This window comes from Melanotaenia boesemani, chromosome 9 (genome assembly GCF_017639745.1).
Source record: "Melanotaenia boesemani isolate fMelBoe1 chromosome 9, fMelBoe1.pri, whole genome shotgun sequence".
NCBI lineage: Eukaryota > Metazoa > Chordata > Actinopteri > Atheriniformes > Melanotaeniidae > Melanotaenia > Melanotaenia boesemani.
In genome coordinates this window covers 9,265,276-9,284,965 of record NC_055690.1, presented here as the reverse complement: position 1 = coordinate 9,284,965, position 19,690 = coordinate 9,265,276, and the positions used below count along the sequence as shown (strand labels likewise).

The 19,690-nt window shown below is 41.3% G+C and overlaps 1 non-coding gene and 3 pseudogenes across 1 annotated transcript; 2 read left to right on the top strand and 2 right to left on the bottom strand.

Moving 5' to 3' along the window:
• Positions 1 to 5,790, top strand: part of LOC121646106 — a 32,596-nt pseudogene extending 26,806 nt beyond the window's left edge.
• On the top strand, positions 3,206 to 3,393 carry LOC121646789. The gene has a single exon (XR_006011720.1). It is a non-coding gene; the product is annotated as a U2 spliceosomal RNA (small nuclear RNA).
• Positions 5,791 to 9,515: 3,725 nt separating the features above from the next.
• On the bottom strand, positions 9,516 to 11,944 carry LOC121646105 (annotated as a pseudogene).
• Positions 11,945 to 14,018: 2,074 nt separating this feature from the next.
• Positions 14,019 to 14,198, bottom strand: LOC121646786 (annotated as a pseudogene).
• Between the last annotated feature and the right edge of the window lie 5,492 nt (positions 14,199 to 19,690).

The window sequence follows — 19,690 nt, the reverse complement described above, 5'->3', positions numbered from 1 at the left end:
TCCTTACCAGGAACTTTTGGAGCTAAAAAAGGCCCTTGGAAGCTAAATACTAGTCTTCTCAAGAATGAGTTCATTGTGACAAAATATAAAGGGAAATTGCAACAATGGCTCTCACTAATTTTTCTATATGATTCAGTGGGTGAATGGTGGAAAGACTTAAAACATAGAACTAAAACATTTTTTAAAAAAGAAGGAGCGAAAATTGTACAAAAAAAGAAGGAATGGATAAATAGAAAACAGGCAAAACTACAAAGAAACTATGAACTTTTGCGACAAGGTTACCCGATAGCAGAAGAGATCGCTAGACAAAAAACTGAAATAATGGCAGCTCTTAACGAGCAAAGTAAAGGGTTTTTGATAAGAAGCAGAGAAAAACATATAGAAGAAAATGAAAAGTGTACAAGCTATTTTTTCAGGAAAGTACTCCACCCCAAAAATTCGATTCAGTCGGTAATAGACGAGACTGGTAACATCCTTTCGGAACCCAGGGATATATTCAGGGTGACTCATGCTTTTTACTCCCAATTATATGGGGAAAAACATGTAGACAAACAGGAAATTAACTTTTTCCTTTCTAAGGTAAAAACAAATTTAGGAAAAATAGAGAAAGAATCCTTGGAAGCAGACTTAACAATAACAGAGTTGACAAAAGCCTTATTTAGCATGGAAAACAATAAAACACCTGGGCTAGATGGACTATCTAAAGAATTTTTTGTTACCTTTTGGGACCAATTGCAAGAACCCATGTTAAACATGTATAAAGAATCCTTCCAAAAAGGTACACTACCTCTATCCATGCGTACTGGGGTGATTTCTTTACTCTTTAAAAAAGGAAACAAAAGTGATCTCAAAAACTGGCGACCACTGTCCCTTCTGGGGGTGGACACAAAGATTTTATCAAAAGCACTCTTTTTCAGATTGCAAAAAATTGTCAGTCAGTTAATAGGAAAGGAGCAAACTTGTGCGGTCCCAGGCCGAAAAATAACAGACAACTTAGCTTTAGTTAGAGACGCATTTCTATATTGTGACGAAAGACATCTACCTCTGTGTATATTGAGCTTAGATCTAGAAAAAGCTTTTGATAGCATAAGCCATCACTACATAGAAAGAACCCTGGACACTTTTGGTTTTAATGGGACTTTTAGGAAATGGTTAAATCTTCTTCAAGACAATGCTGTAAGTAGAATATTAATAAATGGTTCTCTTACAAATACATTAGAAATAAAATCAGGAGTGCGGCAGGGGTGCCCTCTTTCCCCCACTCTGTTTGTTTTAGCCATGGAACCACTGGCATGTGCTCTAAGAGAAGCTGCAAGGTAGCAGGGAAGATGTAGCCAAGTTAAGTCTATACATGGACGATGTAACCCTTCTTTTAACAAACAATGACTCTATTCAGGAGACGCTAAGGCTGAGCGAATGTTTTTCCCTGGCATCAGGTACCAAATTAAATAAACATAAGAGTGAGGTCTTATACCTCAATTGGAGAGAGACAAAAAACTCACAGGGACTCACTGAAAAAGAGGATTTTATTAAAATATTAGGAATTCAAATAGGCAAAAATATGGAGATCAAAAATTGGTCGGATAAAATACCAAGGCTACAAGGCAAACTGTATCAGTGGAAAGACAGAGAACTATCATTATTCGGAAAAGTCTTAGTAATTAAAACAGAAGTCATTTCCACAATAGCACAACTTGCAACAACTTTGCCACCACCACATAAGGTAATAGCTTCCCTTAGGAAAATGATTTTCTGTTTTATTTGGGGAACAAAACAAGAGAAAATAAAAAGAGATATTATGTACAAACCGCTTGAGAAAGGAGGAAGAGCGGTACCTGAAATAGAATCCAAATTAAATGCGATGTTCTTGACGCCTATACTAAAAGCTTGCTTGATGGAAAAAACGGAGCTAGTGTGGGCTCACTTTGCAAAATTTTGGGTAGGGAGAGGAATAATGAGGAAATGGGGTGTAAGGGTAAAACTGGACACTCCTTATTCGGAGGACCGTCCAAAAATCTATGAATTGTTTCTAAAAAAAGTACATCCTGATTTTGCTCAGATCCCTGCTGAAATATTAACTAGGAAAAAGATAGAGGAGTTATTATATGACAAAAAAAGACTAACACCAATAGGAAAACTGACCGAAGAACAATGTGTAAGAACTTGGAGAAATATAAATTGTAACAGTTTATCCAACTTGCATAAGGATATAGCGTGGTACACAGTACACCAATGTTTACCGACAAGAGTTTTTTTGAAAAAAAGAAATCTAACACGGAGCCCTAAATGTCCTAGGCCGTCATGTGGCGATGATGAAACAATTGAACACCTTTTCTGGACATGTCCTTTTGCTAGGGGAGTATGGCATCTTATGAATACATGGCTTCAAAGTTTACAAAAATGCCCATTATCTTACGAAAAAATTGTATATGGTTGTCAAGAAAAAGAACCGGAAGGAAATATTTATTGTTGGTGGATTATTGTTAATTGCACAAAAGATGCAATGTGGAAAGCAAGGAGTATATGGGTTTTTAAGAATTTTAGCATTGAAGGAAGGAGTGTTGTAAAATCTGTGATAAACCTAGTCAAAGAATACATAGCAAGAGATAAATGTGGTGGAACTGAAAAAGACCTGTATATTAAATGGAAACTACCAAAAGATTAATGGACTAGAAGATACTCTGAACCGAATTATGATACAAAGGAATTTTGTCGTTATTTTGCTTTCCCAATTGGAAATATTTAAATTTTTGTGGTGTAACATTTTCATTTTTCTTTTGATGATACGAGCAAAGGCTATATTGATTATTGCCATAAAGAGGAAAATGTGTTTTCATGTCTTTTGTGTTTAGGGTTTCTTCTTTCCTTTTTGTCTTTTAGAGCTCATGATTGTAAAAAACCCCCTTGTTGTTGTGGACAAAAAACTCTGGAAAAACTGAATATTGAAAGATCGCTTTCACGTAGGAGGGAAGCGTTAGAAGCTATTGTGAACTAGATTATGTTATAAAAGAATTTTTGTTGTTATTTCCTTTTATTTTAAAATATTTTAAATTTATACTTTTCTGTTGTAATGTTATTCCATAATTTCTTTTAAGTATAGAAGCTAAGGAATTTGACTGGTGCCATAAGAAAAATGTGCTCTTTATGTCTTTGTGTTTGTTCTCCTTTTTCCTGTTTGTGTTTCCTTGTACTCAGGGTTGTAAAAAGGTCCTTTTGTTTGTGGAAATAAAAAAAAAAATCTGTTCTTATCAGTTCAATATCTGATATGTCCTCCATGTGAGGGCTACGTATTAAATGGATTTTTAGGGAATGGGAGTCTGAAAGAGGAGCTCGCTCCGTTCACTCCATGCATCGACCTGGCGTTGCAGTGCTGCCAGGAGCGGTGCGCACTCTTCAAAATTGCTGTAGAATTGCAAACATGCTGTATGGAGAGGGAGACACACAGTCATTGACTGTCTATGAACATGTCTGTGAAGTCTCAGCTGTTTTGGTCCAGAAATAAGTGAGTTATGAGCTCAAACGTGACGGCCGCCATCTTCAAACGGAGACATGTCCAGTTGAACGATGCTTTTCTGCTTGTCTGATCAACCCCAGACTCCTCACACTTGTTGTGCATGGTGCAAGGAACTACACGTTCAAGTTTCACTCTTCTAGCTTCACATTTGGAGAAGTTATGACTGTTTAAACATTCAGTGTACACATCTAAGGCTTTAACATTGTAGCGTCAGGTCAAGTTTGTGGACAGCATCCATCAAGTGGTCATTTTTACAGATATCGAGCTGAAATCGATATCACACACTCACTGGAGCTTCATGAGTCTAGATCTGGAGTTTCAGCTTTGTAGATCCAAATATGACCGAGTTATGAGGCTCAATGATCAAGTATTAAAAGTGGACACCTGTTTTCAGAATGCCATAACTGTACTGTACTTTGTCTGATTTTCGTCAAGCCTCTCACACATATAGAGGGGTTGACAAAGGACAACTGGTACAAATCTGGGGAGCCTAGCATGAAGTATGGCTGGTTTATGACAGATTGAACCCAACTTTCCAAGTCTAAGACTTTATTATTGGATGTCAGGTAAGGTTTGTGGACAGCGGTTTAACTTGGTCATGGTTATCGCTTCTCGGCCTTTTGGCTAACACAGCGGTCGCCTCCCTGGGTGGTGAAATTTTAGCCTTGTGGCTATCTGTTTTGCCAGAACTGAGGAGGATATTTCGGTGCTGAATCCTTTGTTTTAAATGATTGCAGCTCATAAATAGTTGTAAGCAATTTGAAACTGTGTGTTTTCAGCAGCTATATCTCTTCTTTTGGTGTAATTTTGTACATAATTTTGTATTAATTAGCTTTTTTTCTTTAGGAAAACGGAAGGTAAGTTTCTCTTAAGTTGTCTTTGAGCACTTTTTGTGTGTGTGTGTGTGTGTGTGTTTCACTTTTTTTTTTTTTTTTTTTTTTTTTTTGAGTTTGTGGTGCCTCCACCATGTCGGCCAATTTTGCCGGCATGAGGAGGCACCACAGTGTGCGCTTCCTCTTTAAACAAGAAGAGGGCAAATCTTATGAGATGTCAAGGCTAGACTTTTCTAGAAAGTTCATACAGAAAGAGTTCAAGTTTCTTCCAGGAGACTTGAATTCTATACTGACTTTACCAGGCAACAACGTTTTTGATGTAAGTTTTGTTTCTGTGGCTAAGTTAACGAATTTTTGGACTAAGTTTGAGAATGTAAAGACCCAATTCTCTGCATTTGACGTGGAGAAACTAACCGACAATAGCTATAAAACAGTTATTGTCAAAATGTTCAATGAAACGGTAAATGCAGAAGATATATGTATATGGTTAGGAAGATTTTGCACTGTTAAAGGCCAGGCTACCAAGGTTAGGGATGCAGACGGCATCTGGAATTGCTCCTGGAGGGTCCCCATACAACAATGGCAAGACCCTCGGGGATTCCAGGGCCTGAAGCACCTACCAAATATGATAGTGCTGGGTGAAAACAGAGGCTACATTCATTACCAGGGACAGCCCAAGCTCTGCCGCAGGTGTGGTGAGCATGGGCACCTGGTAGAAGCTTGTGACAAAACATTTTGTGGAACGTGTAGAGAAATTGGGCACACCTTTGAGGAATGTACCAATGGCAGAAAGTGTAATCTCTGTGAGGAGATAAACCATCTCTTCAGGGATTGCCCAAAATCTTTTGCCAACAAACTGAAAAAGGAAAGAAAGGAAAAGAATCAGGATGGAGGACAGCTGGAGCTAGTTGAGCAGTTAATTGAGGAAGCTAGACCCGAAAATTCAAATCTCCCGCCAAGAGAGGAGATTGGTGGACAATCATCAGGTGAGGCGGGAGAGGAGGAGGAGCCTGCAGAGACCCTATCCACAACCAGCTCAAGTGGAGATGGGGAAATGCAGGCAAAAGGCGGAGCTATTATGGAGTGTGAGATGGAAGAAGCACAAGATGATAGTGATGAAGCCCCTCCTCCGGACGGTCAGCAAAATAAGAGGCCGGTGTCAGAGTTGTCTTCGGACTCTCCTATAGTAATGGAGAAGAGGGGAAGAACTGGTATCTCGTCAGATAGCTCGTCTGCGGGGATACCAGGATCTTCCCCCCTGACTCACCAAACGAGGTCTCTTTTTTAACACTAGCTCTACAATCAACCCCGAAAAATAATAAAATGGACTACGCCTTGCAGCAGAGATCCACGCCAAGGTTTCGAAGGGGGGGTGGAGCTGAAACCACTTCTCTCCCAACTGAGGAGGTGAAGGAGGAGCTCCGCTCACAGGAGATTACTTAGAGAACTGTATTGGCAACGTAGAATGGTTGCTTCTGTCTCTTTCTGTAAACAAAACTCCCCAAATGGCATACCCTTACCATATTATATTAATGACTCTCACCCTCTCAACATTAAATGTGAGGAGTGTAAAGTCAGAACTGAGAGCCCCAATGGTCTTATCGTTTCTACAGTCCTATAACTCCGATGTGATTTTGTTACAAGAGTGTGGTTTACCCTTCCAGAAACATTATAAGAGGATGGAGCAGAAATGGCCATATCCCTCTATATGGAGTGGATCAAATGAGAATAAAAACAACGGTGTGGCCATTTTAATAAAAAACCCTAGGATAATGGTGAAGGGAAGCACTGTGGTGAGAGATGGTCGGGCACTTTTAGCGTATTTGACTTTTATGGGACAGACTTTTAAGCTCTTAAATATTTATGGTTTTAACGACAAAAATGACAGGTATGACCTTCTGGAGGAGCTGCAGCCCCACATGCTGGGGAGGGCACCACTGGTTTTCGGGGGGCATTTAAACTGCATTCTAAGTCATAAGGATAGAAGAGGGGTGGGGGAGGGTTTGAAAGTAGACAAATCATCAGTTTTATTACAAAATATATGTAAGGACTTTAAATTGACTGACTGCTTTAGAAAAAGGCATCCCAGAGAGAAGGGCTTCACCTGGTACAGTGGTGACGGCACCAAAGCCTCTCGTATGGACTACTTTTTTACACGTGAGTGCCAGATAAGTGATGCTAGATTAACACCTATCTTTTTTTCAGATCACCTCATGCTATTCTGCACGCTGTCACTAACTTCGGGTGTGACTTATGGAAGTGGTCTGTGGAAACTGAACTGCTCCCTGTTGGAGGACCAAACCACCGTCGACCAATACAGGGAGCAGTATCAGGACTGGCAGACCCTTCAGGACCTATACAACACACGGGCACACTGGTGGGAGATGGTGAAGGGAAGGACCCAGACTTTTTTTAAGAAAATGAGCAGGAAAAAGAGAGCTACTGAACGAAGATGCATGATGGGGCTGCAAAGGCGTTTACAGAGGTATTTTAATTTAATGGAAATAGGATTGGACTTTAATGAAGAAATAAAGGAAGTTAAGCAAGAGATGATGACCCTTGCAGAAATATGAAGCAAAGGCATTATCCTAAGGAGTAGGGAGCGGGAAATCGAAGACAGAGAAAAATGTACAAGATACTTCTTTAAAAGGATTATAAATAAGGGAGAGGGTTTTTTTGAACTGAAGAAGGAGAACGGAGAGAGTGCAACAAGCACAAAAGAGCTGATAGACACTGTGGAAAAATTCTACAGAAAACTGTATACAGAAAAGGGTGTTCAACCGGATGCAATAACGGAAGTACTAAAGAATATAAAAAAAACTGTGACTGACAGTACGACCCTAGCAAGAACTTTTACGGAGTTTGAACTAGATAAATTTTTAGCAAGTTTTAAAAAAGGGAAAGCCCCTGGAAAAGACGGGCTTCCCCTGGAATTTTATCAGACTTTTTGGGATATTTTAGCACTTGACTTACTGTTTTTAGAGAATTTGAAACTTTTAACCGACTTCCAGACAGTTTTAGAATAGGGATAGTGACGCTCCTTTATAAAGACAAAGAAAAAACGGACATAAAGAACTGGAGACCTATTATGCTTCTAAATATAGACTGTAAACTTTTTAGCAAACTTTTAGCAACACGGATGACCATGGTTTTGAAGGACGTGATTCACCCGGATCAAGCCTGTGCTGTCCCCGGGAGGAGGATCACCGACAGCCTTATACTGATCCGAGACACCATCTGTTACGCGAGAGACAGAAACATCCAGCTAGTAGTCCCAAATTTAGACTTTGAGAAAGCTTTTGATCGGGTCTCGCACCAGTACCTATACTGCTTGTATAGATGAAGGAAAGGACCCAGACTTTTTTTTAAAAAATTAGTAAAAAAAAGAAAGCGAAGGAACAGAATTGCATGATCGGGTCTCGCACCAGTACCTATTCCAGGTACTGCAAAAGATGGGGTTTCCGGCTAGATTTGTGGACTGGGTGGGACTGCTCTCTCGGGACATTAGCAGTAGATTTGTGATTAACGGGTTCCTTACAAAAGCAGTGGATTTAAACTGCGGTGTCCGTCAGGGTTGTTCGTTATCTGCCCTCCTGTATGTTGCCTGTATAGAACCCTTGGCAGAAGGCTTGAGAAGGGACCAAAGAATCCAAGGTGTGGGAGTCCCTGGGAGTGGAGGAATGACCAATAAGGTAATATTATATATGGACGATGTAAATATACTATGTACCGATATGTCATCAATAAATAGGACTTTAGACGTAATGGACTGGTTTGGGCAAGCTTCAGGCTCAAAACTGAACAGAGAAAAAACCCGTGTGCAGTTTTACGGACCTTGGAATCCGACAGAGACCCAGGGACTCCCATTGACAGTGACCCAGACAGAACAAAAAATACTTGGCATTAAGTTTGACATAGAGGGGGGTGGGGAGACAAACTGGACGGATGTATTAGGGAAAGTTAGGAAAACACTGGGCTACTGGGGACTGAGAGGACTGACGATGGAAGGAAAGGTTTTAATCATAAAAGCAGTGATTTTATCTTTGCTTTTATTGATCAGTGCTGTTTTTATTCCATCAAGGAGAGTGTTTTTAGAACTGGATCGAGCCATTTTTCACTTCTTCTGGGGCTCAAAGTGTGAGAAATTAAAGAGGGAGGAAATGAAAAAGTCAAAAGAAAAGGGAGGTAAAGGAGTCCCAGACCTGAAATTGTTTCTCGGGTGTAGATATGTTGCACTTCATCTTAGTCAGGCCACGGATCCCTCCAGAAACCCCAAGTCAGCAGCGATGACAAGGTTCTGCATGGGATCCTACTTAAGAAGGCTGAAAATAATACCGGTGAATCTCAAAGTACCCGTGTCTTTTAACTTACCACCCATGTATGCTTTTATACAAAAGTTTTTAAAGGATTTTACATTGGAGGGGGAGCATGTGCATGTTCTTACTAATCATCGTGCTATGGTTTCTTGTGTGCAGGAGCGGGAACCGGTGTGTCTAGTGCGCGGTCTCACCCTTGGTGAGCCTTCGACCGTTTGGCGCAACGTGGGCCACCCCGCCCTTCCAAACAGACTCCGGGACCAGTCGTGGATGGTGGCTCATGGGATCCTCCCGGTCAGGGCCGTCATGCACTCCCGGGGCATGTCAGCGACCGCAACCTGTCCCCGACCTGGTTGTGGCACGCCAGAGTCGGTGAGACATTTGCTCTGGAAGTGCACTGCTGCCGTAGACCTGTGGGCAACAGCCGGCTCCCTGCAATTCCCGAACTTACCAGCAAGGGAGGTCCTTTCAGCACAGCTGGTGCTGTACGGGGTGAGACACCAATAAAACGAGAATAAGGAGGACCATGTACAACAGTGGCTCACCCTCGCTGCCATAAAAGACTCCATTTGGACCTCCAGGAACTTGCTGGTTAGGAGGCACAGGCAGATTCCCCCAGCGGGTGTGATCCGGATGGCAGCAGAGACGATAAAGGACAGTAAATCTGCAGGCAGCAGGCCTAGGACACAGCCGCAAAGAAGCATCTCCTGATAAGAACAGATTTTTTTTCTTTTTCAAGGTTTTACTGTACATTATTTCAGCATTTTACATTTGTACATTTTTTACCCATTTTACGTATTTCAGTACATTACTAAGGAAAAACTAATCCATTGTTAATCTGTAAAACTCTTTCTAAAACCTAAAAACAGTTTTACAGTTAAAAGCAATATACAAACCACAAATACGTTAAAACCGGTAAAAAACAGCGCTAGTTTAAATTATTTGATTAAAACATGGTTTTAAAGGTAAAGAAAATGCAGTTTCCAAAAACCAGGCCCTCCAGCTCTCTTGTCTGCAGGAGCGGGGGCTTCCGTTTTTCAACGGAGCCTTATCCACCCCCCCAAACAGTAGGTCTCTCGGGTCTCCCGTCTTTTGCTCAGGGGGGATCCCCCCCTTCCTGCTCCTTCCCTCCATCCACACCCGGAGAGCCAGGCCGCTGCTGCCTCGACCTTCCTCGTGTGGCTCCGGCTCCCTCGTCCGAAGAGGCACAGGCGATGCTTCTTCGCAGCTGCGTCCTAGGCCTGCTGCCTGCAGATGTTGTCCCTTTTATTGTTTCTGCTGCCATCCGGATCGCAGCTGCTGGGGGAATCTGCCTGTGCCTCCTCACCAGCAAGTTCCTGGAGGTCCGCATGGCGTCTTTTTTGGCAGCCAGGGTGAGCCACTGTCGTACCTGGTCCTCCTTGTTCATGTTTCTTTGGTGGCTCACCCCGTACAGCACCAGCTGTGCTGAGAGGACCTCCCTTGCTGGTAAGTTCGGGAATTGCAGGGAGCTGGCTGTTGCCCACAGGTCTACGGCAGCAGTGCACTCCCAGAGCAGATGTCCCACCGTCTCTGGCGCGCCACAACCAGGTCGGGGACAGGTTGATGTTGCTGACATGCCCCGGGAGTGCATGACGGCCCTGACCGGGAGGATCCCATGAGTCTCCATCCAGTACAGGTCCCGGAGTCTGTTTGGGAGGGGAGGATGGCCCACGTCGTGCCCGATCGTCGGGTCTGAACCCACCGCTTCCCGCTCCTGCACACATGAGACCAGGGTGCGATGGTCAGTAAAAACATGCTTGTTAAAAGGTAAACCACATTCTTGTAACAAAAACATATCTGAGTTATAAGACTTTTGGACTGATATAACCATTTGTGTTGTGAGTTCTAGCTTTACACTACTCACGTTCAATATTCTATGATAAAGGTATGTCATTTTAAAAGTTTTACTTACAGGAGGAACAAACCATACTAGTTTGCCAGGACAGATATCTAAGTGATCTCTTGTGAGCGGAGCTCCTCCTTCACCTCCTCAGTTGGGAAGGAAGTGATTTCAGCTCCGCCCCCCCTTCGAACTCTTGGCGTAGGCCTCTGCTGCAAGGTGTAGTCCATTTTATTATTTTTTGGGGTTGATTGTAGAGCTAGTGTTAAAAAGGAGAACTCGTTAGGTGAGTCAGGGGGAAAGATTCTGGTATCCCCCGCAGACGAGCTATCTGATGAGATACCAGTTCTTCCCCTCTTCTCCATTACAATAGGAGAGTCCGAAGACAACTCTGACACCGGTCTCTTATTTTGTTGACCGTCCGGAGGAAAGGCTTCATCACTATCATTCTGTGCTTCTTCCATCTCACACTCCATAATAGCTCTGCCTTCTGCCTGCATTTCCCCCTCTCCACTTGAGCTGGTTGTGGATAGGGTCTCTGCAGGCTCCTCCTCCTCTCCCGCCTCACCTAAAGATTGTCCACCAATCTCCTCTGTTGGCGGGAGATTTGAATTTTCGGGTCTAGCTTTCTCAATTAACTGCTCAACTAGCCCAGCTGTCTTCCATCCTGATTCATGTCCTTTCTTTCCTTTTTCAGTTTGTTGGCAAACGATTTTGGGCAATCCCTGAAGAGATGGTTTATTTCCCCACAGAGATTACACTTTCTGCCATTGGTACATTCCTCAAAGGTGTGCCCAATTTCTCTACATTTTCCACAAAATGTTTTATCACAAGCTTCTACCAGGTGCCCATGCTCACCACACCTGCGGCAGAGCTTGGGCTGTCCCTGGTAATGAATGTAGCCTCTGTTTTCACCCAGCACTATCATATTTGGTAGGTGCTTCAGGCCCTGGAATCCCCGAGGGTCTTGCCATTGTTGTATGGGGACCCTCCAGGCGCAATTCCAGATGCCGTCCGCATCCCTAACCTTGGTAGCCTGGCCTTTAACAGTGCAAAATCTTCCCAACCATATACATATATCTTCTGCATTTACCGTTTCATTGAACATTTTGACAATAACTGTTTTATAGCTATTGTCGGTTAGTTTCTCCACGTCAAATGCAGAGAATTGGGTCTTTACATTCTCAAACTTAGTCCAAAAATCCGTTAACTTAGCTGCAGAGACAAAACTTACGTCAAAACCTTTGTTGCCTGGTAAAGTCAGTATACAATTCAAGTCTCCTGGAAGAAACCTTAACTCTTTCTGTATGAACTTTCTAGAAAAGTCTAGCCTTGACATCTCATAAGATTTGCCCTCTTCTTGTTTAAAGAGGAGGCGCACACTGTGGTGCCTCCTCATGCCGGCAAAGTTGGCCGACATGTTGGAGGCACCACAAACGCTAAAAAAAAGAAGTGAAACACACACAAACAAAGTGCTCAAAGAAAAACTTAGGAGAAACTTACCTTCCGTTTTCCTAAAGAAAAGAAGCTGTTAATACAAAATTATATGCAACATTACACCAAAGAAGAAAAACAGAAATATAGCTGCTGAAAACACACAGTTTCAAATTGCTTACAACTATTTATGAGCTGCAATCATTTAAAACAAAGGTTTCAGCACCGAAATATCCTCCTCAGTTATGGCAAAACATATAGCCACAAGGATAAAATTTCACCACCCAGGGAAGCGACCGCTGTCTTAGCCAAAAGGCCGAGAAGCGATAACCTTCCACTGACTGGCACCAGACTCCCTTTTGTGGGCACGTAGCGCACTTGTGTCGGTGCCCTGTGTTGTCACTGGGAATGGCTAATTTGCACATCCGCCCAACCAGGCAATGCAGCCAGCGCTCCTTAATACGGGGGGGTTAGGGAATGCTGAGTCCTCGTGGACAGAAATGAACGGGCAAGTGCTGCCGGTGTATGCAAAGTCGTGACGATGGACTTGTCACCATTTCAAAAGGGCTGCCGTCACGTTTGAGCTCATAACTCCCTTATTCTTGAACCAAAACATTCTGGAGTACCAGCGGAACGTAGTGAAATGCTTCACCCTCTTTCAAGTGTTTCATGCTGGAGTACCAGGGACACAATAAAGTATTTCAAGTTTCCACTAACCTCCACTCACTTTTATTCATTTTTAGAATTTTGTTCTAGAGTACCAGGGGCCCAAACGGGACTGTGTGAATTTTTCCACACTCTGTTACTGTTCAAAGTGTTTCATTCTGGAGTACCAGGGGCACAAATACCGTCTTCTACCAGGTACACAACAGTGTTTATTGCAGTTTTCCACTCACTTTTAATCATTTCTAATGTTTCATTCTAGAGTACCAGGGGATCAACTGGGACTTTGTGTATTTTTTCAAAGTGTTTCACTGTGGAGTACCTGGGGCACAAAGAGAACTTGGTGATATCTCAGTCATGCTTTGTCCAACGTATATGAAACTTTTCCCACATGTTCCCCAACATCCCATGAGTAGATCCTGTGGGTTCCAGCTCAATCCGTGGAGAAATAAGCGAGTTATGGCCTCTAAATGCCGCCGAGTTCACCCAGGCGTTCCTCCGCCTTCTCCCCGCGGCAGAGCACTCCCATCCCGGCCAGAGTGCGCTGCGCGGGTCGATCAGACAACTCTCGCTCATAACTTGCCGGCCGTTTGTCAGAAATTTCTGAAACTTTTCACACGTCTTCCTCAACATCCACAGAGTGTGTCCTGTCAGTTTCGGCTCAATCTGTTGAAAAATGACCAAGTTAAACCGCTGTCCACAAACCTTACCTGACATCCAATAATAAAGTCTTAGACTTGGAAAGTTGGGTTCAATCTGTCATAAACCAGCCATACTTCATGCTAGGCTCCTCAGATTTGTACCAGTTGTCCATTGTCAACCCCTCTATATGTGTGAGAGGCTTGACGAAAATCAGACAAAGTACAGTACAGTTATGGCATTCTGAAAACAGGTGTCCACTTCTAATACTTGATCATTGAGCCTCATAACTCGGTCATACTTGGATCTACAAAGCTGAAACTCCAGATCTAGACTCATGAAGCTCCAGTGAGTGTGTAATATCGATTTCAGCTCGAAATCTGTAAAAATGACCACTTGATGGATGCTGTCCACAAACTTGACCTGACGCTACAATGTTAAAGCCTTAGATGTGTACACTGAATGTTTAAACAGTCATAACTTCTCCAAATGTGAAGCTAGAAGAGTGAAACTTGAACGTGTGGTTCCTTGCACCATGCACAACAAGTGTGAGGAGTCTGGGGTTGATCAGACAAGCAGAAAAGCATCGTTAAACTGGACATGTCTCCGTTTGAAGATGGCGGCCGTCACGTTTGAGCTCATAACTCACTTATTTCTGGACCAAAACAGCTGAGACTTCACAGACATGTTCATAGACAGCCAATGACTGTGTGTCTCCCCCTCCATGCAGCATGTTTTCAATTCTACAGCAATTTTGAAGAGTGCGCACCGCTCCTGGCAGCACTGCAACGCCAGGTCGATGCATGGAGTGAACGGAGCGAGCTCCTCTTTCAGACTCCCATTCCCTAAAAATCCATTTAATACGTAGCCCTCACATGGAGGACATATCAGATATTAAACTGATAAGAACAGATTTTTTTTTTTCTTTTTCAAGGTTTTATTGGACATTATTTCAGCATTTTACATTTGTACATTTTTTTTACCCATTTTACGCATTTCCGTACATTACTATGGAAAAAAAAAGGAATCAAAGATTAAACTGATAAGAACAGATTTTTTTTTTTTTTTTATTTCCACAAACAAAGGGACCTTTTTACAACCCTGAGTACAAGGGAACACAAACAGGAAAAAGGAGAACAAACACAAAGACATAAAGAGCACATTTTTCTTATGGCACCAGTCAAATTCCTTAGCTTCTATACTTAAAAGAAATTATGGAATAACATTACAACAGAAAAGTATAAATTTAAAATATTTTAAAATAAAAGGAAATAACAACAAAAATTCTTTTATAACGTAATCTAGTTCACAATAGCTTCTAACGCTTCCCTCCTAAGTGAAAGCGATCTTTCAATATTCAGTTTTTCCAGAGTTTTTTGTCCACAACAACAAGGGGGTTTTTTACAATCATGAGCTCTAAAAGACAAAAAGGAAAGAAGAAACCCTAAACACAAAAGACATGAAAACACATTTTCCTCTTTATGGCAATAATCAATATAGCCTTTGCTCGTATCATCAAAAGAAAAATGAAAATGTTACACCACAAAAATTTAAATATTTCCAATTGGGAAAGCAAAATAACGACAAAATTCCTTTGTATCATAATTCGGTTCAGAGTATCTTCTAGTCCATTAATCTTTTGGTAGTTTCCATTTAATATACAGGTCTTTTTCAGTTCCACCACATTTATCTCTTGCTATGTATTCTTTGACTAGGTTTATCACAGATTTTACAACACTCCTTCCTTCAATGCTAAAATTCTTAAAAACCCATATACTCCTTGCTTTCCACATTGCATCTTTTGTGCAATTAACAATAATCCACCAGCAATAAATATTTCCTTCCGGTTCTTTTTCTTGACAACCATATACAATTTTTTCGTAAGATAATGGGCATTTTTGTAAACTTTGAAGCCATGTATTCATAAGACGCCATACTCCCCTAGCAAAAGGACATGTCCAGAAAAGGTGTTCAATTGTTTCATCATCGCCACATGACGGCCTAGGACATTTAGGGCTCCGTGTTAGATTTCTTTTTTTCAAAAAAACTCTTGTCGGTAAACATTGGTGTACTGTGTACCACGCTATATCCTTATGCAAGTTGGATAAACTGTTACAATTTATATTTCTCCAAGTTCTTACACATTGTTCTTCGGTCAGTTTTCCTATTGGTGTTAGTCTTTTTTTGTCATATAATAACTCCTCTATCTTTTTCCTAGTTAATATTTCAGCAGGGATCTGAGCAAAATCAGGATGTACTTTTTTTAGAAACAATTCATAGATTTTTGGACGGTCCTCCGAATAAGGAGTGTCCAGTTTTACCCTTACACCCCATTTCCTCATTATTCCTCTCCCTACCCAAAATTTTGCAAAGTGAGCCCACACTAGCTCCGTTTTTTCCATCAAGCAAGCTTTTAGTATAGGCGTCAAGAACATCGCATTTAATTTGGATTCTATTTCAGGTACCGCTCTTCCTCCTTTCTCAAGCGGTTTGTACATAATATCTCTTTTTATTTTCTCTTGTTTTGTTCCCCAAATAAAACAGAAAATCATTTTCCTAAGGGAAGCTATTACCTTATGTGGTGGTGGCAAAGTTGTTGCAAGTTGTGCTATTGTGGAAATGACTTCTGTTTTAATTACTAAGACTTTTCCGAATAATGATAGTTCTCTGTCTTTCCACTGATACAGTTTGCCTTGTAGCCTTGGTATTTTATCCGACCAATTTTTGATCTCCATATTTTTGCCTATTTGAATTCCTAATATTTTAATAAAATCCTCTTTTTCAGTGAGTCCCTGTGAGTTTTTTGTCTCTCTCCAATTGAGGTATAAGACCTCACTCTTATGTTTATTTAATTTGGTACCTGATGCCAGGCAAAAACATTCACTCAGCCTTAGCTTCTCCTGAATAGAGTCATTGTTTGTTAAAAGAAGGGTTACATCGTCCATGTATAGACTTAACTTGGCTACATCTTCCCTGCTACCTGGGGGAGATAGGCCTTTTATGCTTGCAGCTTCTCTTAGAGCACATGCCAGTGGTTCCATGGCTAAAACAAACAGAGTGGGGGAAAGAGGGCACCCCTGCCGCACTCCTGATTTTATTTCTAATGTATTTGTAAGAGAACCATTTATTAATATTCTACTTACAGCATTGTCTTGAAGAAGATTTAACCATTTCCTAAAAGTCCCATTAAAACCAAAAGTGTCCAGGGTTCTTTCTATGTAGTGATGGCTTATGCTATCAAAAGCTTTTTCTAGATCTAAGCTCAATATACACAGAGGTAGATGTCTTTCGTCACAATATAGAAATGCGTCTCTAACTAAAGCTAAGTTGTCTGTTATTTTTCGGCCTGGGACCGCACAAGTTTGCTCCTTTCCTATTAACTGACTGACAATTTTTTGCAATCTGAAAAAGAGTGCTTTTGATAAAATCTTTGTGTCCACCCCCAGAAGGGACAGTGGTCGCCAGTTTTTGAGATCACTTTTGTTTCCTTTTTTAAAGAGTAAAGAAATATCCCCAGTACGCATGGATAGAGGTAGTGTACCTTTTTGGAAGGATTCTTTATACATGTTTAACATGGGTTCTTGCAATTGGTCCCAAAAGGTAACAAAAAATTCTTTAGATAGTCCATCTAGCCCAGGTATTTTATTGTTTTCCATGCTAAATAAGGCTTTTGTCAACTCTGTTATTGTTAAGTCTGCTTCCAAGGATTCTTTCTCTATTTTTCCTAAATTTGTTTTTACCTTAGAAAGGAAAAAGTTAATTTCCTGTTTGTCTACATGTTTTTCCCCATATAATTGGGAGTAAAAAGCATGAGTCACCCTGAATATATCCCTGGGTTCCGAAAGGATGTTACCAGTCTCGTCTATTACCGACTGAACAGAATTTTTGGGGTGGAGTACTTTCCTGAAAAAATAGCTCGTACACTTTTCATTTTCTTCTATATGTTTTTCTCTGCTTCTTATCAAAAACCTTTTACTTTGCTCGTTAAGAGCTGCCATTATTTCAGTTTTTTGTCTAGCGATCTCTTCTGCTATCGGGTAACCTTGTCGCAAAAGTTCATAGTTTCTTTGTAGTTTTGCCTGTTTTCTATTTATCCATTCCTTCTTTTTTTGTACAATTTTCGCTCCTTCTTTTTTAAAAAATGTTTTAGTTCTATGTTTTAAGTCTTCCCACCATTCACCCACTGAATCATATAGAAAAAGTAGTGAGAGCCATTGTTGCAATTTCCCTTTATATTTTGTCACAATGAACTCATTCTTGAGAAGACTAGTATTTAGCTTCCAAGGGCCTTTTTTAGCTCCAAAAGTTCCTGGTAAGGAAAGAGTAGCTGTTAGTTTGTTGTGATCTGAGAATGGTACTACCTCATTTTTGGCCTCGATTAGTAATATTCCTTTGGTTATGAAAATGTAATCTATGCGTGAAAAAACCGTCCCGTTTCACCAGGTGTAAATCAAATTATCAGGGTACAAGTCTTTAAAGACATCTTTTAAATTACAGTTGGTTATTAAGTTTTTCAAAGTATATGAACTTGCGTCCAGTCGGGATGCTATGGATGCACCAGTTGTTCTATCCTTCTTTTCCATTATGCAATTAAAATCACCCGCTATAATGACTTCCTTTCCACAGCAAATATAAGAATGAAGCATTTGAAGCAAGGTTATCCGTTCCTGCAGGTCATTAGGCCCGTACACGTTAATAACTCTAAAGGGAAAACCATTTTTTTTCCAGATCTACCAACATCATTCTACCATCCATTATTATCTGAATTTTTTTAACAGACAAAAAAGTATTATTCATAAGGATGGCTACTCCTGAAGCTTTAGTTTTTATTATCACCCGACCAAAAGGATTGGCCATAAGGCCATCTGTCTTGGTAATTAATATAACTATTCTTGAAGGCTAAATGACATTCTTGTAACAAAAAAAGGTCTCCTCCTTCTGCATGCTGAGTTGAGAGAATTGATTGGCACTTTATAGGATCATTTATGCCTCTTATATTAATCGACACTATTTTTAGCGTATTCAGATTATTAGGGAGGGGTTGTTGTATATTTATTATTTAGTTTTTTTGTTTGTTTGTTTTTTGACAACCAATAGAGGCTAATTGGTTATATATCAGAAAGGAAGAGACTCATACATCATACAATTTTAAGGATATTTAGCTTTTTTCTTTTTCTTTTTTTGTGTTTTCCAAAAATCCACACTGTCCATTTGTGAGTCGCTAGTTGCGGCTTCACTACTTTTCATCATTGTCATTTCTGAGAATACCATTATGTTTTCTGGGTCTAAGTATGGAGTCGATTCAGATGGGGGAGGCCAGTTACCTTGTATGTCCAAATCCTCACCGGGGGAACCCGACGATGCGGGACGCGGTGGTCTCCGTTGCTCCTTTGGTGGGGAACGAATGAACGGCAAAGAAGACTTTGGTTTTCCTTCTTCATTGTTTCTATTCGGGTCAGTAAAGAGGGTATGGGGAATTGGCAAATCCGCAGGGGTCTGGTCATCAAGCACGAGGTCCGTTATCATTGAGTCCAGCAAGTCTCTACATTCCTTCATAGTTGTTGGGAGGGGTAAATTCCCTCTAATTTCATAATCATGTGGTTTTGTTGCCATTGCTTCTGATATTGCCTGGTCCTGGGAGTTGAGTTCAGGAGGGGGAGGGAGAGATCCGGCGGAGGGGGGGGGACGGTCCTTCTCCTGCTTGCAGTAAATCTTTTACCTCCTGGTCCGTTGTCGTTGCGGGCTGTGGTATCTTTGTGGTATCCGGGAAGTGCCTCGCTCCTTCCGTGTCATTCTTCTGCTGGCTTGTGGTTGGAAGCTCGTTAGTGGACATCAATTGCAGGTTGTCCTCATCTCCACTAATCTCGTGCAGGAGTGGATTTTGTCCGTCGCTCACCTTTTGTCCCTCATCCTCATCAATCTGGTCCCTGGCTTTATTGGCATAAGATTTGGGGCAGTTCCGAAAGGAGTGTGTGTCCGAATTACATAGGTTACACTTTTTAGGTAAAATACAGTCTTTTGTGGCATGTTCTGTACTGCCACAATTTCTGCAGTAGGTCAAAGTGCAATTTGACGCCAGGTGAGATATAGAGCCACACTTTCTACAAGTCTTTGGTTGGCCTTGGTAAAAAACATAGCCTCTTATTGCCCCAAGTTGTATCGTTTGGGGCAAATGATTAACATTGCCAGTTGTTCCATCTACTTGTAATTGGACAAAAAAACGTCTTCCGCCAGTTTTAATTCCATCTTGGTCTCTTAATTCCATGCCCTTTAGAACTTTACACCTTAATGACAGCCAGGTGTGAATGTCCTCCATGAGTACCTGTTCCGAGTACATAATCACAGTGACAGATTTTGGTTCTCTTTCCGAAAGCGGGGTCATCGTCATGTTCTTTAGATATGGTTTGGAGTCCTTTTGAGTGTTGTGGCT